The 25989-nt window shown below is 34.2% G+C and overlaps 1 protein-coding gene across 1 annotated transcript in view; it reads left to right on the forward strand.

The window, feature by feature from the left end:
- Positions 1-25989, forward strand: part of GAP43 (growth associated protein 43) — a 133912-nt gene that overhangs the window by 70100 nt on the left and 37823 nt on the right. The gene's annotated exons all lie outside the window — the stretch shown is intronic.

Here is a 25989-nt window from a genome sequence, read left to right on the forward strand (position 1 = left end):
ACGGGTTAGCCATGGGCAGATTATCCACTTTATGAATTGTCTCCAGAAAAAAAACATGATCTCAAATTGGCTCCCTCCCATTACTCACTGCTTCTGGGCTGTTTCTCCCCTGTTGGTCATTGTTGAATGCTTAATTTTAATGTTAGTTTAAATAAAACATAATTAAGTAGATAATTTTGCTGCCATAGCGGCAAAGATGTATACAGTGCATCCTGAAATCCAAACATGGGTGCTACATCTGGTCTTTTTGTCATCAACATGGATAATTGGGAATTGACTTTGAAGATATAATTGTCAACCCATAAGAATGTATGAAGGTAAAAGGGAACTTTTGGAGGAGTTACTCTTTGAAAGCTGAGATTGTTTCATGATTTTTGAAATTGTTAATAGATTAGAGCTGAATGAGCTCACTTTTGACCACTAACAGCCATTATGATTTTAGATCTATCACCTAAAAAGGCTTCTTAAACTTTTTCCACTTTCCACTTTCAACTCCTTTTCATCTGGCAAATTTTTACATAACACTGGGGATATAGATATATAAAATAGGTATACAAATCAAATATTTATTTATAATAAATGATAATTTAATGACCCTCTTCAGTTACATGACCTCTTATAGGGTTGTGAACTATAATTTAAGAAGCTTTCTGCTAGAATAAGGGTCTAGGCTACTGGATCAAAATGCTTTCAATATTCTAGAATGGCCCACAAAAGTGTGGTTTAAAGTTGTCTTTAAGTATTAATAACTCTAGAATATTAGATTACTTTTAGGCTTTTTTCTGTTATTTTCTTAATGCCACAACTTCCCCTATTTTTCCTGGTTTCTTTCATGTCCATCTCCCCATAGGTGGGTGAAGCTTTCTCCTATTTTGCTTCTGATCTTGAAAACAGCATTTCATTTAATAGATTGGAAAAGAAAAATACAAAGTGGGGAGGGACAATATAAACAGGCAGAGAAGGTAAAGGTGAAAAGAAAAATGGGCTTTCCCTAGACTCCTATATCAACTATGAGAAACTAGTCACAGATACATTCTTCTTACTGTTTTCTTCCTTCCTGTTAGCATCCATCAGCCAGGTTTCATCCTTGATATTAATTCAATGCTAACTCTCCTGCTGTGGTTTTAGCTGCCAAAACTGTTAGTTGCTCAGCCTTCTGCAATCTGTTTCCGCAACACACAGTGACAGAAAGGGAGAAGTTGCAGTTAGTGCCAGGTCTTCTTCTGTAGTCTTCACCCTCCTTTACAGCTGTGTGACCTCTTTTGGTTGTTTGGTATGGGAAAATACTAACAACTTTGAAACCAAGCAGTCAATCAACAAAAAATTGTTAAATACAGATCATATTCCAGGCATTATGATATATATCAGACATATAAGAATACAAGAAGAAAGTAAACTTGTCGAACACTATCTTTTATAGTTATATCCCTGTGTTGGTAAGTTTCATGGGATCACAGAAATTAGAGGTGGCAAAGAGATCTATGAGAGTATGTTGGTCCCAAATCTTTAAGTATTTTGTACCATATTTTTTTCACTGATTTCTGTTGAATTTTATTTTAATCCAGGTATAAATGTCCCAAGTGAAGACTCTTCCTTGCTTCTTTGGAGAATTTTTCCCCTCTTTTAGGATGCACATGAAATATTTAATGTTTTAATTAAAACTCAGCCTGAATTTTGCTTACTAGTAATATAGCACAAAATGTTCCTTCCTCCTCCTCATCATATACTACTTAAAGGAAAAGAGACAGGTAATATCACCAAAATTCCACTGAACAAGAGGTTCCAACTCACAACATTATTACCTCACATTTTCACATTTGGATGGCCTCTTTGGCAAAGGATATTCAAAGCATGCTACCTATACCAATTCCTGGACTGTATGGATGTTCAAATGAGACAACAAAGGGGGGAAAAAAAAAAACATGGAGGGAAGAAAGAATGGGACGAAGGTAGGGAAAATGAAAAGCTGGGGGAAAAAGAAAGAGAGAAAAAATAAAAGAAGATAATTCCTTTATAAGCAAGTCATGGTTGGATCAGATAAAATCAACATTTTAATATTACCTTCATTGATTCTTATTGGTTGACAGTAGGATTCTTAAAAATTCCTCACAATTTCAAAATCTACATGTTTTAACTTTCTCATCTCTTTTTATCTTTTTTCCCTTCTCTTTTCCTATCTCCTATCCTTCTTGTGAAAGAATTCCAGTGCACTGTTATCTATGCCCCCTTGGCTCTCAAAACAATTTCTCTCCTTTAAAAAAATATTTTAAATGTGGATTTCTTATGTGGATAAAATTTTAGATTTTAGATAAAAATAACATTTTAGATGTGGATAGAGAATTCTCAAGACTTTATTTTGCTATATACTAATGTGACTTTGTTAGTTTCTCTGCTAGAAAGCCAGAAATAGTTTTTGCCAGTTCCTTATACTTTAGTAGTTAGCCTTCCTCAGGTCCCACACTCTAGCACCATTTAGAGCTCACCTCTTTCTTTTTCTGTAATCCAGGTTTGTGTTACTATATGATGAGGCTACATTGCCAGTATGATGATGCTATATTGGCAAGGGTAACACTTCCAGCTGGCTACTGGCCATTGTCATTGGTTGGATGTTTGCCATGGTGTGCTTGGCAGCTGCTACTAAGAAGAGCAACTGTAGGTCACTCAGTATTTTTATGGTGCTTACCCAGATTATATTTTTGAATGGACTTATCCCCTCTGATAAATTATTATCAACAGAAAGGAAATTTGAGCTTTTTCTTCTCAATCTCTCTTTTCACTAGAATAAGTCTTTATAATCAAGAAAAGATAAAAAAGATTAAAAAAAAAGAAAAGACAAAAAAAGATATGATTCCTGGATTAAGGGAAAATAAATCAGATATCTATCAGCTTTCCACTGTACAATATTAAAGAAACATTTCCTACAGAATGAAATTAATTGACTGCATGAAAACACATTAGGGAAAATTTGAGAGCCTTAAGAACTCTGATCGATATCATGACCAACTATGATTTTAGAGGATCAATGATGGAGCAAACATTCTACCCAATGGTTAACAAAAAGTTTAGACTCAGAGTTCAGAATAAGATTTTTCTGGATATGGTTGATACTGGAATTGTTTTTGTTTTACTAATCATATTTATTTCAAGGGTTTTCTTTTCTTTTGCATATTGAGAATAAAATTTAATTTAAAACTTGGGTGAAATGTTTCTGGGACATTTCTGAGATTGTCTAGGAATAATTTTTTTTTTTTTGTAAATTTTAGTGTTTACTTAGCAATTCAGCATTGGGACAAGGTTTTCAGACTTTGTGGTGTGATTAATGATGATGTGTTAATGATTGTAAGGCCACATATTTAGTGTTGGAAGAGATCCAATGGACCATTTAGTACAATCTCCTTATTTTATAGATGTTTATCCATCTATGTCTGGGCATTTTATGTGGGTTACACATGTGATCATTATACTGTCTGAAATTAGGGAAAGGCGGCATGGCATAGTAGATAGAATGTCAAATATAGAATTAGTAAGGCCAATATTTGAATCCTACTTCTGACCTTGTGCAATCTTGCACATTTCAATTAACCTTTCTGAACCTTAGATTCCATACCTATAAATTAAGGGGTAGTGGTCCAGATGACCTCTGTGACTCCTGATAACCTTAAATCTATGATCCTATCATCCTTGTTCTTCTAGACCATTGTTTTCTAATTTGCTTGTTCTTTCCTCTTAAATGCCTCATGAAATCATCAATTCCATTCTTCAGCCTCCCCAAAGATATGTACATTATAAAATAGTTTCCAGCAAGCTTAGTCTAATCTTACTTCTAAAATTTGATATTTCCCCAGGATATTTACATTTGTATAGCAGGGTGCCTTATAAGCAATTCTGATTTGAACTTTAGTGGGGTTTTTTAAAGCTATTTCTCAGATTTACATACAGCCCATAAAAAGGGAAATTCAGGAGGTCTGTGAAAACCTATAAATGCTGTCTATAAACGATGGGCACCCTATCGAATTCTCAGCAGAATAATTTCTAAATACTATTTATTATTAAAATTTTATGTTGTAATTTTTATATTACTACAATAATCATTTTTATTGGCTCCTCTTGACAATACCCCAATGGTTTCTGATAAAATTATCCTTCCCCTTTTATAGTCAAAAGAGATTAGGACAAAGTGAAGTAATATTTTTCTCATAAATATACAAATACAGGTTCTCATAAATATACAAATACTTTAACATTACTTACCCTTTCAGAAAGTTTTTCTTGCTCACTCCCCAATTCTTTATTTCCTCTTTGATCATCTTATCAATAGCCAAACCAACACTGTCTATCCAACAATAGCAGCTAGGACAAAGTTAAGCCCTCATTTTTTCTCTCTGTGCCCTGCAAAGTCAATATCACCATGTTCCTGAAGAATAAGGGACCTAAAGTTCTAGGCAGGTCTATTCTTTCAAGTTTTCTTTAGTCAGTTTTACATTCTTTATGATCACAGGGTTAGAAATAAGGATTCATTTTCCCAAACTCAGAATTCTGTTTCCAGTCTTTTTGTTTTTGCCTAGGTTGTTAATCATTTCTGTTATGCACTCCTTTGCCTCCTCAACTTCCTGGATTTCCTAATTTTATGAAAGATTTAGTTCAACTGCTACTTCTTATGGCAGACCTTTGTTTCCTCATAGTTGATAGTGATTTATCCTTCCTCTTTAAGTTATTAGATATATTTCTGTCTATTTAAATAGATTCCTCCAGGAGAAAATAAGCTGCTTGAGCATATTCATACATTTCCCCTCTTTATACCCAGAGGCCTAACACTATTCCATGAAAATGTTTAATAAATGCTTGTTGGAGTCGATTGTATTAAGGTAAGCATAATAATTCTGAGTCCATTTGCATAGGTGACTGTCTCTTCGCTACCTACCTACTTTTGCATCTTGTTCCTAATATTGACTCCTGGAAAGATTATCCTATTTTCTATCTGACAGTGTCTCTTGCTTTCATCTTTGTTGCCTCCCCAATTCCACCTATCCTTCTTTACTAGTCTTATCCCACTAACACTCTTTATCTACTCTGGACAAGAATCCACAATTACAAACTGACAATGACTTTCTATAAACACATTTAACCTATCAATAATACCCATTTATTTTGCTATATTCATTTGTAAGTGGAAGGTGGAGTACTGGTAGAAAAATTGTAATATGGTCTCTGCAGTGATGGCCAAGGCCTGAGCAATGCCAGACTTCTAAGAATGCCTCTTGCATGTTGTTCCCTGAGAATGGTCATTGTGCTACCACTTAGTAGGGCAACTTCTCAATTCTGTTTGAAGGAGCAAGGGAGCTATAGGACCTGAGTTCACATTCCAGCTCTGTCCATTACATCTGTGACATTGGACAGTTTAATCACTGTGCATCTCAATTATTTCATCTATAAAATAAAGGAGTGGACTAGAGAATATCTAGACTTCTTTCCAGTCCTGAATTCTATGCTCCTGTGATCGAATGTTTGCCTAGTAGCTGCGCACAGACAAAAATAATCAATTTCTTTCCTTTGCTCCTTGGACTACTGCAGCAATAATCACTGTTCATGATTTTTGTTATTTAACCAAGTTAGTCATGCCCAACTCTTCATGATCCCATTTGTAGTTTTCTTAGTAGAGATAGTGGAGTGGTTTGGTATTTCCTTCTCCAGCTCAATTTACAGATGAAAAAAAGTTGAGGCAAACAGGATTAAGTTATTTGCTTAGGATCATACAACTAGTAAAGTATCAGTCTGGATTAGAACATGAAGATGATCTGATTTCAAGCCCATTATATCATCCAGCTGCCTTTTTCATGTTTATATATTGCATTAAAATTTGCAAAGCACAAATATTAACTCATTTGATCTTCACTATAATGACCTTGTGAAGTAGGTGCTATCATTAACCACATTTTAAAGAAACTGAAGCTTAGAAAGTCTTGAGTGACTCCATCAAGTCTTGGAAGATGGAGACAGAATTCAAACCCTCCTACTTCTTGAACCTATGTATTGTTCTCTGTCTCCAATAGACTTCCTGTCTTTACTTGTTCTTTCTTTCTATTCATTCTTTATATCTTATAAATAAACAGTAAGGCTTAATGGAGATGACTTAGTGGTTTGCACTCGGGAAAAGTTGGGCTTAATTTTTTCCTCTGCTTCTTATTAGATATGTGATTATGGGCAAGTCATTTACCTTCAGATTGGCTATTGAGGCAGGCATCTTATAGGATCTGGGACAAAAATTAGACAACTTACTAAAGTTCTTTAGAAACTCTAAATTGCCACAGAAATTTTAAATTATTAGTACTAATTATACTTATGTCAGTACGATGAAATGGAAAGAGGTTCAAGTCTTGCTTCTGATGCATATTGGTTACGCTGGACAAATAATTTAACTTCTCAATTCATTGAGCAATTTTCTAAGATTGTAAGTTCCAGAGAGTTGATGGCCTAGTCAACAGAGGAAATATCCTCATTTCTGTTTCTTTGTCAGTGACATCACAGAATCAGTGCTTATCCTCATCCTGTATGATTTTTAAATTAACCTTACTTCTTTGCTCAAATGTCTTCATTGGCCACCTGACTATTGTAAAGGATGCTCTTATCAGTCTGGCATTATTGACTTTCCACCATTCAACTTACCCTATATTTTAAATCTTTTTCCACATGATACTCCTTCCCAAACTCTGTTTTCCAGTTAAATTGGACTAGTCATTTTCTCCCAAGTATGCAGAGCATGTGCTTTCCTGCCTCAGTAACTTTGCTTGTAGTATTCCCTCTTCCTGGAATGTTTCTTTTACTCTGTCTGATGAATTCTTGCTAATATTTTAAATCCCAGTTCAAATGCAACCTTCTTCATGAAACTTTTCCCTGATTTGCGTAGTTGATGATAATCTTTGACACAAAACACTGTGTTTTCCAATGATCACTTATGACTTTGTTTGACAGTTATCTATGTATGTGTCCCATTTCTCTAATAGAATATGAAGTAGAATTGTCTAAGTTTTGCATCTCATCTACTGCTTACTACAATGCTCTGAACATAGTAAATACTTAACAGATACTTTTTTATTCATTCATTCACAATATTCTGAACATAATAGATTCTTAATTACTATTTGAATGAATGAACAAGGCATGACACATCCAGGATCCTAACCCAGTGCTCTAAATAGACTCTACACTCAACAAATGATTGTTGAATTAATTTTAATTGAATTTGTTAACAAGCATGTCCGATTTGTATGGGAAAAAGACACAAAAGTGACATCTTGATTTCTCCATTTGACAGTAAAATGATAGACAATTTCTTTTGAGTTGTGACACCTTTTTGTTTAATTTGATTTATGACACCTCCCACTGTCTAATGCATTGTTTTATCAAAAGATAAGAAACACATGTACACAGACATAGTATATGTGTTTATCTTCATTGCAATTTTTTCTCCCCCTTCCCCATTGCCACACAAGATTTCCTCAGGGAAAGGTAGAAGTGGAGAACAGGCAGTGTTGCACAGTCATTTTGCTAAACAATGGCAGCATGTAGAGCTACAGTCTAATGGAGTAGTTAGTATGAACTGAGCCCATATCAATTTTACTTGTACAAGCAAGATTTTCTGAAACAAAGAATTTAAAACTTCTAATAACTAGACCATAATTCAGTGGAAGAAAAATATTTTCCACATTTGGGGGCTAAAAGGTTCATGATACTGATTAGCTCCAAAGATGATTTAGTTTTGATTAGTCATTCTTAACTTGAAGTCCATAGACTCCCAATGAGGTTGTGGATAAATTCCAGAGGGTCTGTGAATTTTTGGAAGAAGTATTTTAATAACATTTCACTGTAACTGGTTTCTTTTGTAATTTTTCTGTATTTCATTTTATGCATTTAAAAATATACTGAGAGGGAGATCCATAGACTTTACAGTTGGTCAAAATACACCACAACACACACAAAAAAGGCTAGTAAACCTTCTTGAGATATTTTCTCTAAGCTAAAGATATCTGAATATTAGGTTTCAATCTAGTTTAGGAGTAGTTTTTTGTAAAAGGTCCTTATCCTTTTAAATAAAGCCCTATAAAACTAATTTTAAAAAGGTTTAAAATGAAGGTATGATGCTTTCACTTTCAGTCTTGTTTAAGGTTTTATTTATAAAAAAATAATTTACATATGATGCTAAACTTGTTTGCATAATCTAGACAATTTATGATATTTCTTTTTTTATAAAGTGATGTCTTAGGAAATTTCCTAATCTCTCCATCCTTTTATACCCAACAGAATGCTCTGAAGTGACAGAGCAAATGCTTGATAAATATTAATTAAATTGTTTTTTAATCTTATTCTTAATTGACATTTTATTTTTCTTTCACAATTATTTAAGAATATATCTCCTCTTTTCTCTTACCTAGTGAGCTGTTCTTTGTAGTAAAGATGATAATGATAGACAAATAAAAAGGTAGTTTACTCAACACCAATCAAAGTATCAAACAACACATGAAACACTCATAATTCCCTACACTCTGGTACTCTTCTGTGGGACCAGTCTTTATACTATATTGAATGAATGAATAATAAGGCTTAATCATTTGTTAGTGTCAGAATTATGAATCTTGTTTATAAGAAAATTAAAAAAAAACTTTTGGGACTGATTTTCTGATTCACTGGTCTAGAATTCAGGAAACCTGGATTTATATCGCATATCTGACCTACCTAAGATTTTGAATTTAGGCAAATCATTTTGCCTCTCTAATCCTTAATTCTTTTATTTAAAAAATAAAGGAATATGTCATTGATTATTAAGGTTGATTTCAACTTCAACAATTTATTACTTCTGAAATCTGTTTCATCCTCTATCCACAAATTAGAATTCATAGATTTTTTTTCAAAGTGTAGTTCAAATTTCATCTCCTATATAGAATCTTTCCTAATGCCTCTGGCTGGTGGTATTTGTGAAACACACACACACACACACACACACACACATCATGCGCACACACATAATTTTATGCATGCATGCATGTTGTTCCCCTCATAGAAGTTAAACATCTTGAAGTCAAATACAATCTTGTTTTTGTCTTTGTATCCCCATTCCCTATCAAAGTATTTATTATTTAGTAAGTGCTTAATAAATGCTTGTTGATTTGATTAATTTGCATTCTGTGTCTGTTGAATAAGTTTTATATAAAGTAGATATAACATGAATATGCTTACATATATGTGTGTGTGTCACATAAGCATTCCTAGTAGATACTATTCTATACCAGGGGTATGTAGCAGAATAGCTTCATAATCTATTTTCAACTGCTTGACATAATGCAAAGAGAACTAAAATGAAATTCAAGAGAGTGGGACTTAGTTTAAGCACTTCCAGTAAGTAACTCAATGAATGACTAATATCAAGGTGCTGGCTGTGGTACTGAACTAGTCAGGTGAAATAATCTGGCTTGGATCTAAAAGTTCCATATGTTCTGAGTAAACAAAAAGTTTTCTCCTTGACAAGTGAAGAGAACTGGATTCTCCATTTGAGTACATTTGTTAGAAATCTAATATATTCTTACCTACAAAATTTTCCAATTACTATTTTGGTGATGACTAACCTTATCAGAACTTTTCAGTTTTTTTTGTTTTTTGTTTTTTGTTTTTGTTGTTGTTCCTCCAGTGGTTGAGATTATTCAGTGGCTTAATGGTTTAGTGACTGTTGAGTCTTAAGGCTATGAACTACCTCTCAAGGAAATTATGCTTTTGGAGAATCCTTATCTTTTTCCATCTGATAATTAGACCCATTATTCTTCATATTATAAATGTTTTAAGAATGCTCTGCTTCCCTCTTAAGAATCTGTATGATTTCTGTGTCTTTGGGAGACTAGATTTCCCTTTCAGAGATCTGTTTGTCCATATTTTGCTGTGTGGGGATATAAGAATGCAAGAATATGTCCTTAGATGATCAAGAAAAGGCTGGTAGGGAGATTTCATTGATGATTGCCATAAACTATTATATTCTCAGACAAGAAAACCAGGGAAGAAGCAAAATTTGATATGGTGGCTAAACTTCTCTGGAACTCACTTTTCTCATCTGTAAAATGAGGAAGCAGGACTAGATTAGTATCTAATCCCATCTAAAATCTTTGATTTTTATATCTGTCCTAGAATTTAGCACATTCTCTCATAAGAATTAAGTGCATTATTTTTGGATGAAAACATGAATAAATTTCTTTTTAAATTGTAAAGAGCTGAAACTCTTAAAAGGTGTGCTTGAATCAGACAACCAAGCACTTAAGACTAATTACCTATTGGACAATAACTATTAGCATATGCTTAGATGGCTCTATCTTTTGGTGTATACAGATAATTGTAGGAGGGATCAGAGGATGGAGTGAGATGAGCCAGACTCACTTGGTCTTAGGATGGAGAGGAGAAAAGTGTGGAGATTCTGAACTCCAGATCCTTGGTAAAACTCCTGGCAGTTTTGTTCATCTCCTTCATCCTTCCCCTTAAAGACCAAAGACTTTTGCTTATTCTGACTCTGGCTGACCCTCAGGCCTCCAGGGATCTAGGCCAGACTTCACATTAAATAAGAACAAGAAAATAATAGTGGATTATAAGGTCATGCTTTGAGAGCTTATTTTTAATGCACCTGCTTTATTTTGTATTTCATCTCCAATTTTCTTTAGTTTTATAGATAATAGGAGCCAAGGTGGTACAGTTAGGATGGGAGAAAAAGACTCATAGAACCTGTGTATGGCAAGGACTTCAGAAATCTTAGTAGTATAAGTAGAGAGAAAGGGATGATTGTGAGAGATATTGTGGAGATAGAATCAACATCTGACAACTGATTGAAGTAGTGGTTAAGTGGCAATGAAAAGTTGGTGATGGCTGCTAAGTTACAAACCCAGAGTGACTAGAATAATAGTGGTGCCTTTAACAGAAATAGGAAATTTATGAGGAGGGATAGGTTAGGGTAGAGAAATAATGATTTCCACATTCATTATTTTTTTTTTTTGACCTGACTATGGGATGTCCCAATGAGAATGTCTGACAGTCATTCAAGGAGTTAGGACAGTATTCTTTTGGTAGAAGCAATAATGGGAGAAGAGAACTTATTGCAAAATCCTTGATTCTTTATTCACAGGAAATATATTTCTAAGTCAATACCATGGTAATATTACCTGGCTATCTAATTAACCAGATTTCATGATTTTTCTTTCAGTCTAGATCAGACTACTTCTCAAATCTCAAATCAAGACTGATTAAGTGAAACATAATAAAACCTTTTAACTCATTTTGAAGCATTTTGAAGAAAGATAAATTAGCAATGGCTATTTTGCTTAAATTGTGCCAGTTTCCCATTCACATAGATGGTACTACATACAAATTGACACTGGGAAGTACTGAAAATGTTCTTTTTAAGTCTCTTGAAATTAGATTCTTTTGATTGGAAAGATACATCTTTTTCTATGGGAAACCAACATTTAAAATTCATTTTCTTTCCAGGTGGAAAATATTTAATTAAGGCCCTATTGGAAAGTTGTACTTTTAATTTCTTGTTTTAATGTTAAGCTCAGTTCTACTGTGTCTTTTGGAATGTTTATCCCACAATTGCAGAAAGGAAGACCTTTTTTTTTTTTTTTTTAATTGACTGGCAAGATTCTTGCTTTTCCCTAGGATTGTGTTTTGCATGGGAACAGTATTCTTATATGATATCCCTACTTCCTTTCCCCCTCTCCCCCATCCACAAAATGTGTAGGGCAAGCTCTATTTAGAAAAAAAAGTTATCAGAGATTATCTGGGACAATTTTAGGCCAAACATGGAGAAGCACTACAATGCATTTCTGTTCCTTTAGGAGTATCATTTCTCTGTACGATTTTGTGTTTATAGAAACTGATAGCCTTAGGCTAGGGGATTGAATTTTTATGCTAATTTCATAGTAGTCCCTGGAAATAAAAACAAAATCCTTGATTCTGCAAATTACCAACTCTTAAGATAGTAAACATAAAATTTCCTACACATGATAGTACCATCAATCTCTGTTTTTGGATGGGTGGAATGGAGATGGAACAGGGGATCTATTCTCCTATCCATTTCTGAAATAGCTTTTCCTTTTTTGTTATTATTCATAGTAACTATGGAAGGGCATGTAGTAGAGCGAAATAGGATCTGCACTTGAGCAGAAGATCTCATGGATTCAGAGACTGAGTTTTTTATAGGTTATAAAAGATTAATCACCTTTCTGTGTTTTAGACAAGTCTCTAAAACTCTTAAATTTCAAGTAATTCCTTGCTATTGTTAAAAAAAATGCCATTTGTTTTGTTGACACACGAATCAGTTTAACACTCTCTTACTGATTCTTTTGGGAAGTAAAAAGAAAGTAGACTTAGATACCTCTGTTGCTTGTTCTCTTTTCCCACAGTGCCTTTCTCAGGAGTAAACTGCCTCCATAAATAGAAGGAATATCTTATAGATTAGTGGCTTATTTCAAAGATATCGCAGGACTGATATTCATATAGGTAGCGTTTAATACATATCTGACAAATTGAACTGAATAAAGAAAAAACCTCATTGAACATTTAAAAATATTCAACCTTTGAAAAACCATTTTTGGAAGCAAACATTAAAAGCAAGTAAAATCATTAATTTTAATATCAATTCAGCAGCTGCTGAAATGTTTGCTCTCAATATAAAATGATAGATATTGCATTTTGTCTGGAAGATAACAGTATTATGGCAGGTAAGGGGAGGCAAGCATGTCTAGGGATATCAGTGTGCAAATTGAAAACTGCCATCAACAGCCATGAGGCTAATTTGAGAACTGTGAGCAGAATCTGGCTAACAAATTTTGATGGTCAAATAGAAGTATAAATCACCATTGCAATAGCCAGAATTCAATCTATTTAAGGGCTTTCATAAACTAATGAAAAAGTTGCAATATTCTGAGAAGCACATTGTTGAGAACCAGAAAAAACAAGCATTTTCCCTTCCCAAAGAACATGTGATTTATTTCTTCATAGCCTCACAAATAACCTATAGACATTCTCATGTGAGAACTTCCCAATAAGCTTGACAGATATGTGCAGAGAAGGAAAGAGCTGGCAGGTCCTTGGGCTGCTTATCCTGCTTCCATGTTTTTAGATGGTCTTTCCTTATCATTATTAAAAAATGCTGTTGTTCTGTTGACAAATGATTCAGTTTAACACTCTCTTACCATCTCTGTTGGGAAGAGAAAAGGAGATAGGTTTAGATACTTCTTACATATTCTTTTTTTCCCCACAGTGCCTTTCCCATTAATAAATTTATAACTGGTGAATAACTGGTGAATTGTTCAGACCACTGGGCTATGGTAGAAAGTAGAGCAGATTATTCCAAATATCTGAGATGTAACAGATGAAATGTAGAGTAGTAGCTTGTAAAAAGACAAGCACAGTCCCACTATGAAATTTCTGTATGTCCAATTTTAAGGATTAAAGAACAGCCAAGGACCAAGCAACGTGATTACTGCTTATTCCCTAGTATATAAATCAGATGCTTTGAAAAGAAACTAGTACCAGAGCATTCTCCTGCCCTCTGCTGTTAAATTCTGATTTCTTTTCTATAGGTGAATGGTTGACCTGGATGCTATTAGAAAACCGCCTTTCTTATTGCCAGTATTTGGAAGAGGGAAAAGAAACTTAAATAAAAGCTTTTCTGTTTCACTTCATCACATAGACTTCATCAGAACCATAAGAAGAATTCTGATTCTGATTCAGAGTGAAAAAAAAATTTCAAGAAATTTCAGAATATCTCTGGTCAATTAGTAGTGGTCTATACATTTAATTGAGTGTGTATCTCTTATTTTTCATGTGTATGACTTGTTTGTCCCTAGTTGTTTGTGTGTTGTCTCCTGACTAGATGGGAAGTTCTTTGAAGACCAAAGACTGTCTTTTAGTCTTTATATTCCCAATGTTTATCACAGTGTCAAGTATATGTAACAGGCACTTAATAGGTTTATTGACAGACTACAACCAACAGACAATTCACATAGGGTCTCTCCTCTTTGGTTTATATGACCTTAACTTTGTTTATGTTCTCAGAAGTTTGGAAAATAAGATTGTGGCAAACATAACATTAAATATATAAATTGTTGTATTTTTTTGTAAATTGTAAAATGTAATTTTACAATAATGTTGTAAATTGTATAATAATAGTTCACATTTATATATCACTTTAAAATTTGTAAAGCACACTGTGGCATTAGTTTACTTGATCTTTAAGGCAACCCCTGAGAGGCATATGGTATCATCCTTTCCATTCTCCATATGAGAAAACTGACACTTGAAGAGACCAGGTGACTTGCCCAGAGACACTTATCTAATAAGCATTGGAGTTGGAATTTTCATTCAATTCTTTCTCATTCCCAATCTAGCATTTGCTCTTTTATGTCACTCTCTCTCTCACACACATGTTAATAACAAATTAATAAGTAAATAAAAGATGAATGAATTTTGAATTGAAATGAAGTGAATTTATTCCTTTGCCAGACCTTCTTCCAGTCAACTGGCTGATGGAATGATGAGAGAGATGTGTCCTAATCTAGCCCCCCCAATCCATTCTCCACTGTACGCAAAGCTCTACATAGGTTCTCACTTAACTGAGTATGGCCAAAGCTAGGTTTTACCAAACTCTTACATGAACTCTGGATCCTGATAGTTTATTTTAAAAATGTGACTGTGATCATCATGGCAACTTCTTAATAAGAGAATGAATGTATCAGTTCCATTCTGTTGCAGAAATAAGCAAATTCTACAAAAAAAAAAAAATTCCCTAAAAACTACACATAATGGTAACTCCTTATCATTTCAGGTAACTCCCCAGCTGTCTCCAAACACAAACTTTATGTTTCAAAAGTGTCCAATATATGAAATAATTTACTGAATTCATCAGGGCTCTCTCACCAATCATTTTATTTTTGCACTAGGTGGAAATTCATTAGCTAAAAGGGTAGAGTTTGTTAATGAATCAGAATTCCTTCCTCTCCCTCTCCCATTTCTTATTTTCCATCAAGTTGACTTTTGGAGGAAAGGAAGGATACTCTAAAAACAAGAGAAAACAAAATGGAGCATGAAAATAATTTGGTAGAGGGGCTTAATGTACTGTTGCTGTTGAACTAATATATTTTATAATTTTGTATAATCAAGTTATCCACTCAGAGGGCTAGAATAAGTCAATGATGAACATAAATCTAGAAAAATGCCTCATGGTTCTGTGACTAGACTTTGCTTCATTAGGAGCTACACACACATTTTATAAGTTATTTAATTGTTATTCTGTTCTAGATCAATTAGAAAAGAAAAACCTTTTTATTTATTATATTTGTTGAATATACAAATATCAGGAAAATTATTTAGATGTCACCACTGAATTGTTTTACAGCCTTCTTGCCATTAGCTTCTTATATTAATTTTTGATTCCTTTCCATTCCAGTCCACCATTACCATAGATTGGTATATGCTGTAATGCAAAGCAGAAAGATTGTATTCATGTTACTTTTATAGGATGTCAACCCATTTAAATAATCAAACTTAAATTTATTAGCTTTTATTTTAAGAGCTCTTAAAAACTTCATAGGACAATAATGGTTTCCAATATAATACATGTGTGATGCCCTGGAAGCTGGTTTTCAAATTTGCAATCATTTCTCCTGTGCATTGTCGACTTATTAAAGGTTAAGGGAAAGGCTAACGTCTAGTACTCTAAGCTGCAATTCAGTTGAAAAAAAAATAATTGCTATTGAAGGGTAGACTATATTATCCTCTTTACTGTGATCTGAGTTGCATCTTTTTAATGCATTGAAAGACTTTTTATCTTCTCTGAGATGGGTTCAGAGTTCAGATAGCATTGGAATCATTGAAGATTTTCATAACCTCTAATACCCAGTAAAGAGCTGCTGTTCCCTCTTTTCTCATTATAATTTTTAGTGTAAATGATGCTCCCAACTTACATTAATAGGAACATTGCAGTATACTGAAACTTGTGGAAAGGGAGATAATAGAGGATGTCAATAATTATAATAATATCTCTCCATCTTTTTCTTTCTCTTTTTCTCTGTCTTAATCTATGTCTTTCTGACTCTCTGTCTCAGTCTTTGTCTCTTTCACTAAAATCTCTAAAGAACCTACAAAATGGGTGATGTCTTAGAAAAAATTCAAAATGGTTATTAAAATCTAGTATTCTTTATTGAAATGAATCACTGCAGCTATATTGATTTGTGGGCTTCTGAGGTAATTATTTTGAGTAGCAATGAGACCCATTGACTTTTTTCTTTATCTTCTTTTTTTTTTTTTTTTTTTTTTCTGGGCCACTGTCTAATTGTGCAGTTGCAGGGGTCTGGTCTGAATTACCTCTTGTCATTTTAGTAAGGTAGTCTTACAGAGAATTCTACTTTAACTCAAAATAACATATGTTGAAAGGACTGGCTTGTTTGAAAATGCATTTCTCCTTTCTAGATCTAAAGATCATTTTTCGAAAAGGCTTCTAGTCTTGTCATGATGAAAAGTCACCCAAACACAATTCCCAGTTTAAAATTACTCCATTCATTCCGTTAGGCAGACATTTCTTTGTACTGCTTGGGTGGTTTAATTTACAACCAGATGATCCTCATTTACAAAACATAGCAATTATATCTACACTTTTTGTTTTTGTTTAGTACAAAAGGGTTACTTTATGTATACAATGGCATTCATGACCCTTAAGTTATTTCTCTATTATTTTACACTCATGATCCTTAGAGGTTAAGTGGAAGCCATAGAAGTACCAGTACTTCAGTTAAAAGAGCACTGGACTGAGTCAAGAAATCTGATCATGAAGGATATTCTCATATTCAGATAATTAATTAGCTATAGAGTCAAGATCTCCCAATCCCCAAACTAATAATCTATCCACAATATCACATTTCTACTTCATCTAGATTTTTCCTCACCATTTTCTTTTTCTCTTCTTTTTTTTCACTCTTTCCTTTCTTCTGCTTTTCATCATTTTTCTTTTCCTTTTGATCTTCCTTTTGTCTTCCTTTTATCCCTCTGGACTTTAATTTCCTTCTCTATATCACAGAGTTGGATTAAATGTCTCTCAGGTTTCCAGTTATAAAGATTTGCCAATCTTCTTTCTTTAGTATTTGAACAAGGAGAATTGGATTTCTGGAATGCTAGGCTACTACATACAATTCAAACATGTAATTCATGTAAATTCTCCTAATTTTACAACTAGAAAGAAGACTGGCCAGACTCAAGAGGAAAAGTTCTTTTTAGCTTTATTTTAGTCTCTTTAAATACTTTGTTAATATATATATATATATTTGAATAGAATTGCTAAACCATATACTTCATTCCTATGCTTTATGGTTAAGAGGTAAAGAAGGCTCTGCCTCTCATAAGCTGGGATTCTGATATCTAAAAAGAAATTGACTTGTGGAACAGGAGCTCAGTTCTCATGATCTTTACTTGGGAAAATTGAAACTGGAGGGGGAAATATGGTATTATTAATGCAATATGTTACAACTTTACCAAACTCAAGTTGTTTTATACAAAGCTTAGAATTATATAAAATCTGGAGAATTGTGTTCAATGGAGAATTTTTCTTTGTTTTCATGTGGTAGTCTAGACCCATTATTTCACTAGTATAGCGACTCTTAACCATAACTGCATATTGGTAAATCATCTGAAACTTATGTTCTTATTCAATTGACTGGTACACAGAGATGTTCATTGCTTTGACCATCCTCATATAGTCAACCTCTATCAGAGTCAGGACTTGAATATAAATCTTGCTAATTCCAAGTTTGGCTCTCTTTCCACCACTTTCCACCACTATACCAGAAAAGTTTACTGATGAAGTTTGGGCTACTCAAATTAGGCTTTTCTTTGAGCTTGAGTTACTAATTTACCTAATTTATTATTAGGTCAATTAGACAAATTATTAGACAATTTAATTTGCAAATATTTATTTGCATCTCTATGTGGATTCTGCTTGTACTATTTTCTGTCTTCCCAATTAAATTACTAAGTAAATGGGATATATAGAAAGAGAATAAATTCCTTTGAATAACTTGAAGTTTTGAAATTAAGGCCATCATAGCATCTCTTGATGGAGTTTGACATTGGAGTCTAATTCTGTTAGACAATCTATTACAGTGTTTCCTATACTTTTTCTTTCTGTGATGTACTTTGAGATGTCCCCAAGGCATACTGACAAAATAAAAGATGGAATGGCTTAAGGATGGAGTTTTGTGTCTTCTCATAGAGAGAGGAGAAATTATCACTCTCACAGTTCAAATAAGGAAGAAAGAAAATAATTGAATTATGGACTTATTACTGAAGACTCTAGAAATCATTTAGTCCAACTCTTCATGGTATAGATAATGTCCTGAGAGATAAAAGGGAGAGAAAAGGAAGAAAGAACAAAAAGGAAAAGAAGAAAAATGAAAGCAAAAGAAAAGAAACAAAAAAGAAGAGAAAAAAAGAAAATAATGGTGAAAACTAAATAGTGAGGTAGAAATATGGTATTCTGAATGTCTCTAGTTTACAATTTAAGAGACCTTAACTTGAGGATTAAACAGTCTTGTGAACTTGAGTATCTCTTTTTTTCATAACTTCTTTGTCCTGAACATTTGGGATTAACTTGATCAACTTCTTGAAGTTTTCTTCTAGCTATAATATCCTTTAAGTGTTTTTTTGTTAAGTGGCTTCTTTGTAAATGGACTCTGTGATAAAATTACAGCTAACTGGATAGTGTTATCTGGCATCTTAAGTAATTTCCCTTTACAGGTCTAGTTCTTGTTACAGCAGACTGGGTTGACTTTAGTCAGAACTGTCTCAAGCATTTAGCACCAGAGACCTCCTATCTCTCAAAATCTGTTAAATTTTTTAAAAATATAAATATGCAAAGAATCCTCAAATTTAAAATATCAGCCTCATGGGATAAAATAAAATCCTGTATATTAAGACAAATTTTACAAAAGTTCTAGTTACCATGAATGGTTGTGAAATAAACTTATCTTCAACACTTCTGAAATGGAAGGTACTTAAATAGAGGCTGTCTCTAGTTATCAAACATTGGTAAGCACTAAACTTTTATCCAGATAATTGATTATTTAACAAATTAGAGGCCTCAACTCTTTAAAGAAAAGTTCTGAATTCCTAGGAAAGGAAGAAAAGTGGATTTTGAGGTAACAATACCATGAACTCCCATGAAATAAATATATTGGATTTATAGACCATAGAGACTATGGTATCCATAAATAATGCATTAAAATACAATGACAACCCCAAAAGCCATTAAAGATTAGGCTAGTTAGCAATTAACAAAGGATAACTTCTTGAACTTTTTATTTAGTTTCTAGTCAGTGGACCATCAACTAATAAATAATCTCTCTAGATTAATGAATTTTATTTGAGTGTCTAGGAAATTTATGCTTTTCATTGTAATCCAATATGGGAAAGGATTTTGAAAAGCAAAATAGTGGGGCAAAAAACAGCTTTTCCCCTCTACATCACACCATAGTTTCTGTTTTTTACCACTAGAAAATGTCCCCCACCCAGGTATGATGAAATTCTAAGCATCTATAGTATCTCCCCTGTAGCTTTCTTATCCCCATGGTGGTGGTTACATAGTATACAATGGATAGAGCAATGGGATGGGAATCAGGAAATTTCATCTTCCTGAGTTCAAATCTATTCTCAATTACATATAAGTGTGACACCCTGGGCAAGGTACTTGGCCCATTTTGTCCAGTTCCTTGTCTGTAAAATGAGCTGGAGAAAGGGATCCAAACCATTCTAATACCTTTGTCAGGAAAACCACAAATGAGGTCACAGAGTTATGAACACCAATAGCCCCTCCTCCCACCTGAAGCTAATCTATCAACAATTCATATTTAAATCAAAATTATAGAACTGAAAGACCAAGCCCCATTCTAAAATTTTACAGAGGAGAGAAGTGTAACCTGGAGAGGTTAAGCAAATGCATATGAACTGTTACTATTATACTAAGAAATGTAAAACGTGGCTTCTGACATTGTAAGCCTGGGAGAACATGCAATCTTATTAAGAACACAAAATTAGAAAATGATAGACAAAATATTACATGGCAAATTTTTTCAGCATAGGTTGAAAATCCTATAGGATCTCAAATGATGATTGGAGGAATTAGAGGGAAAGCATTCTGGAAGAGGTGGGGCTTGACTTGGGACTTATGCTGAGCATTATAGGATGAGGCATTGTCCACTGGACAATGGACAAAAATAAAACAAAAACACAACAAAGCCATTGGCTCTGAATTCTGTACTCAAATGCAACTTCTGATACTTGTTACTTTTGTGACTTTTGGCAATTCTTAATTCTGTGCTTCAGATTTCTGTCTGGCGATCCCTTTCCAATTTGGATTATGATTCGATGAACTTATAAAACCTCTTTCTATTTAAGGAAAGTAAGGTCCAGAAAAATTAAGTGTCTTTTCCATGGTATCAAAAATAATAAGTTAGAGTGAAATTTTTTTGTGAGCCTACGATTTGACTCTAAATCTTTTCACTGTCCTATGAACAAAGACAATGTGTCTGAAGGAGCATGGTGTATTATGTGTTTATGTACAGTGAAATCAGTCTGATTGTAGCAATCCATAATGGACAATAGTTTAAAAAAATCAGAATGGATAGATAAATAAAAATTAGATTTTAAAGAATCTTAAGATCCTGAAGAAAAGAGCAGAATCTGCTATTGTAATTTCAGTCCAGAGACTCTGAGATGGGTATAGCTAAATTGTTGTTCTTAGTTTTAGGAAAAGCTGGATTCAAATCCTACGTCATATGCCTGTTAGCTGTGTAATCTTAGACAAGTTATTTTAACCTGCCTTGGCTTTGGTTTTCACATATGTAAAATGTGATTAGTCATAACACCTTAACAATAGCATTCACAAGGTTGTGGAACTCAAATGAAATATGTATAAAGCACTATGCAGATATTAAGGGTGCTCTCTAAATGGCAGTTCTTATTAGGGAAAATTGCTTCACTGCACCTTTAAAATTCTTTAAAATAATTTTTCTTTTAGTGAAACCTGGAATGACCAAATTTCAGAATAAACTAAAACTAGAAATTGTTCACAATAATTGCAGCCCTTTATTAACCCGTTTATCCTTCCTTTTCCGTGGCCACACCCTATTTGTCTCATTTCTTCTCTCTTTCCCTCTGGAAATGATTGCTGGTCTCTTTTTCTACAAGCTCAACAGTTAAGAACTAAATTACACTGGTGCCCTCTGCTGGGTCGATATTAGAAATTCACCAAGATACAATGGCGTGCTCATTGGTCTTCCATTCAATACAGAGGCTGGTTTGGTGATGATGAACCTGGACAGCAAACCATGCTCAATAGATCTTGCTTTTTATTGGCTGCGCGGTTAGGTATTTTCTTGCATCAAAGCAAGTTTCATTAACTAAACAAAGTAACTGATTTTTTTTTAATTGTGAGGAGCTTGCCAGCCAATTAAAAAAATAGCCTAAGAAAATTGCTCCTTTTCCCTTGCACTCTATCCTGACAGTTTAGGAGCCAGACACTCTTTTTATTGGATACAATACTATGAAATTTTAAGTAACAGCTGCCTAATTAAAACTTGCATTAGCGGGCTCTGTGTGGGTGGTGGCCATCTTGCAACAGAATAATGCCTCTTGAGACGCAAGTGTTAGAAGCTGGAGTCATTCTTTCTCTGATTGGATTATTTCATTTCAGTGGTGAGGAAAACATTGGTTGGAACTAAACTTCTTGGTTTAGATAATCAACATTAATGTTCTGATGCTAAATTAGATTTATACTGTCTCCTCTTGTCTTCCTCTAGTAAACTGGCTGATTTTCCAGCAAGAGATTAAAACAAAACACCAACAACAAAACCCCACAGATTTAATTTTAATTAAGGTTGTGTGTGTGTGTGTGTGTGTGTGTGGTAAATTTACCATTTACCATTTTGTAGATGTAAGATCTATGAGTTCTCACAAAAGCTAATTAGAGATTTTAAAATAAATCAGAAAAGTATAGACAGTAACTGACTGGAATAGCTCTTTCTAACTTCTCAGTACTTTTTTTTTTTCTGGGATCAATAACATGTCAGACTGGACATGAAGGTCTGCCTCTGGTTTCCATAACAACTTGCCTTATTGAAGGGCTGCAGGCACCATGAATCCTCAATTTATCAGTCTTGCAGGGATTATTAATGGAAGCCAGAACCACAAGGAATCAGGCTGCTCATTATAGGCACGTGCCTGTTGGTCTAGAGGGAGGGGAAGAGATTGGGGGAGGGTATGATGTAAGGGAGTTCAGATGAATAATAACTAGCACACTGAAATAGTTTTAACCAACTTTATTACTACTTACAAGGGGAAGAGGAAATCAACTACTCACAGAAACAATCTGGGTGGGTGGTTCCCTTTTGGGAATAGGGGAATCTATGCATCAGTCAAAAAGACAGAGTTCTTCAGAGCTCAAATGTACACATTGTTTGAGACAAAGAGCCAGGACAATAAGAGACTTCTCTGATATCTATAGGATTAGTAAAATGCGATTTTTTTTTTTTTTTACATTACTCTGGAGTGAGATGTAAAGGGCAGAGAACACCCAATACTATTCCAGCAAAAGGCTTGAAAAGCAGAGACTAGGGCCATCTCAGCCAAACTGCTTTTCATGGGCTCATAAAAAGAAGTAAACAATAAAGTGTGTGGGTAGGGACCATTTTCTCCCCCTTGTTCTGAAGTATCATTAGGGAGGACACAGAAAATTCTATTGGTACTATCATTCCTGGAAAAGGATAGGGTATTACTTTCTCTAGCAACTTAGACCCAATCCAGGTGGAGTTTGGACAAGCCGTCCAAGTAAGAACCATGACCTGTAGTCTCTTATCTATTATTTTAAATTTCAATAGCTTGTTTCCTTTGTTTATATCAAAAAAAGCTGTTCAGATCTTAATTTTCTTGTTTAGAGATCCTCTTTTTGGTTTCTGCCAGAAAGTTCTGATTATTGCCATTCATGAACCTCCATGTCATTCTTTCAACTTTCTCAATGTCTTCAGTATCCTGCTCATGATTTTTCTTGTCTCTCCATTCTCTGTTCTATCATTGGATTTTGAACCAAAGTTACTTAGAGCCTCCTCATTTCATAGAGCAAGAAACAGATTTATAGTCAATTTATAGTCATGAAATTCTTTGCCCAAGATCACATGAGTAGTTGGAGAGCCAGGATTTGAATGTGCAATTCTGATCTAAAGCCAATACTCTTTGTGACACTGCATTTCTCTCAGTCTTGGAAAATCTAAACATGATTCTTATATGATCACATATTTTGTCAGTGTTTTTAAATCTAATAACTATTTTCCCCTTACCTTCCCCAGTGCCTTCAACTACACTCCAGCATGGTTATAATGTAGACCTCAAGATGTCTCAAAGTGATGCTACCCCCAATAATTGGAATTTCTTCAAGAGACCAGGGCTTAAATGTTTCCCACTTGTTATCTCTTTTTGTCCAAGAAGCATTTACATGACCCCAGGTATATGAAATTGGTATATAAATCAAACTTTTACTGATGAGAAATCATAATTTCACTCCTTCACATTCATTTATGAGACCCTATATGGAGTTTTGGCCCACAGTTTAAGAATCTTGGGCCTACTCTTCTCCTAAGGTAAATGACCTTCACTCCCTTCCTAATTTCTTAGTCCTTCCTCCTTTAATAATGCCCACTACTTTAGTCTTCTAGCTACAACTCTAGGATGTTTTTTGTCTAGTGACTTTCTATTATTTCTGTTGCTTAAAACTTTATCTCTGGGTATTGATCCTGCCAGTTGTACTCCAGGGCATCATTGGAACAGAATCCAGTTGATTTACTACTCCACTTATCTGGGTCTTATGTATTACTTGAAAAATTTTCTATTCTATCCTATTCCCTTTCTGTCTCATTTTCCACTGAATCTCCCCAATGAATTCTTCTTAACCCTCCTCCCCCACCAAGTTATCACAAGTCTTCAAGTTCCAACAGATGATCTAGGTTAGGGTAGGGATAGAGACAGAATTTTTGATTTCATTGGTCTAATAAACTACCAAGTGAAGAAACCATGCCAATTCTGGTCTGGACCTTCTCTGCAACTGATTTTTATTAGTGACCTAAAACACTGAGGCTTATCCAGGATCTAGATGTCAGAGGTGGTCTTCTTGGTTCTAAGCAGGCTTATCTTTTATAAATTATCTACCTTTTGATAATACTGAGAAGACTTGAATCCAATCAAAGTGAGCTCCCTCAGTTCTCTTCTTTTCTCCCTCAATTCTTTCAGCAACATGACTCTCCTCCTTCAGTAACAGAATATTTAGCTCTGTCCCTCACTGAGGTCAATCCTCATACATATACCCTTGATTCTGTTCCCTCCTGCTTCATCTGTCTTCTAATTTTCCATGTCTCACTTATACTAAAGTCTCCCTTCATACCCACCCACAGACCTTCAGATCTTTTCAAAACCAAGAGAAAAGTTTTCTTTGATCCTTTTTATTCCATTCAACCACTTTTCTATTTCTAATTCCCTTTACTATACAATCACTTGAAATTATCTATACCTGATATTCCAGTTCTTCATTATTGACTTCTTCCTCAACTCTTTCCAAGATTTATTGTATAATCTTTGGTAATTTCATTGACTTGCGTGATTTTTCACTTGCCACCTACATGCAAGTGATGCTTAGATCTCTAAAGCCATTTGAGGATATGTAGTACAATGGAAAAACCAATGGTTTTTACAACTATGTAAATCAAAGCATTTCAGTTAACCTCTTTGGGCTTCTATTTCTTCATCTGTATAATGAGATAGTTGGATTAAATGGCTTGATGGTACAATAGATAAGATGCTGGACCTAGAATCAGGAAGACTCATCTTCCTAAGTTCAAATCAGTCTTCAGACATTTACTAGCTGTTTGACACTGGGCAATACTCTTAACCTTGTTTACCTCAGTTTCTTCATTTTTAAAATGAGGAGAGATGGAAATAGCAAATCAATCCAGTATCATTGCTAGGAAAATCCCAAATGGGGTCATGAAGAATTGAACATCACTGAAATGTCTGAACAACAACAATGTCCTTCTTCACTCCAAACCTTAATTTTTGATCTTCTTTTCTCAAATTCAAACTAATGGCTCCAAGTTGTTAGCAATGCATCTCTACTTAAATATGTCTAGGACACTTCAAAATCACCATGTCTAAAATTGAGTTTATAATCTTTTCTCCTAAATTTGACCTTCCCTCTGAGTACAAGTCAAGTTGGAAAAAAAAATACCAATCAAGTATTTTGTGCAAGACTTTCTTTTAATCTGAGGCATTACTGTTCACCTGGTATTCTATGTCTATAATCTTGGTATTGTGGTTGGATATTCTTTATTTAGTCATTTACTCTGTTCTCTCCCCTTTGGAACAGCTCTCCTATCTCTCCCTTCCTTTCCATTTGCCCCTAGGACTTCACCTTGTTTTGTAATTATATAATGAACTCATCATTATGTATCCACTTAGGCCTTTAACACCATCTGTTTAGACTGTTGCAAAAGCCTCTATGTAGGTCTTTTAAATTTATTGAACATCCCTCCTTGCTTCATACTGTTGTCATAGTCATATTCCTTATGTGTGATCTGGTTATTTTAATCTACAATTCAAAAATCTAAAGTGATTTCCTATAAATCAGCAGTCAGCCAATTATGGCCCATGGGAGAAATTCAGATTATCATCTGTTTGTACATAACTATTCTTAGCTTAAAAACAGGCAATGGAAGGGATTTGATCCATGGGACATAGTTTGTCAATCTTTGCTATAAGTTCACATTGCTGTCATTCAAGGGTATCCATAATTTCATGCCGCCTCCCTTTCTTTCCAACCTGAATTCTTACTACTTTTCTCCATGCATTATATGTTTCAACCAAACAATACTAAAT

The sequence above is a fragment of the Sarcophilus harrisii genome, chromosome 3 (assembly GCF_902635505.1).
Source record: "Sarcophilus harrisii chromosome 3, mSarHar1.11, whole genome shotgun sequence".
NCBI classification, from domain to species: Eukaryota; Metazoa; Chordata; class Mammalia; order Dasyuromorphia; family Dasyuridae; genus Sarcophilus; species Sarcophilus harrisii.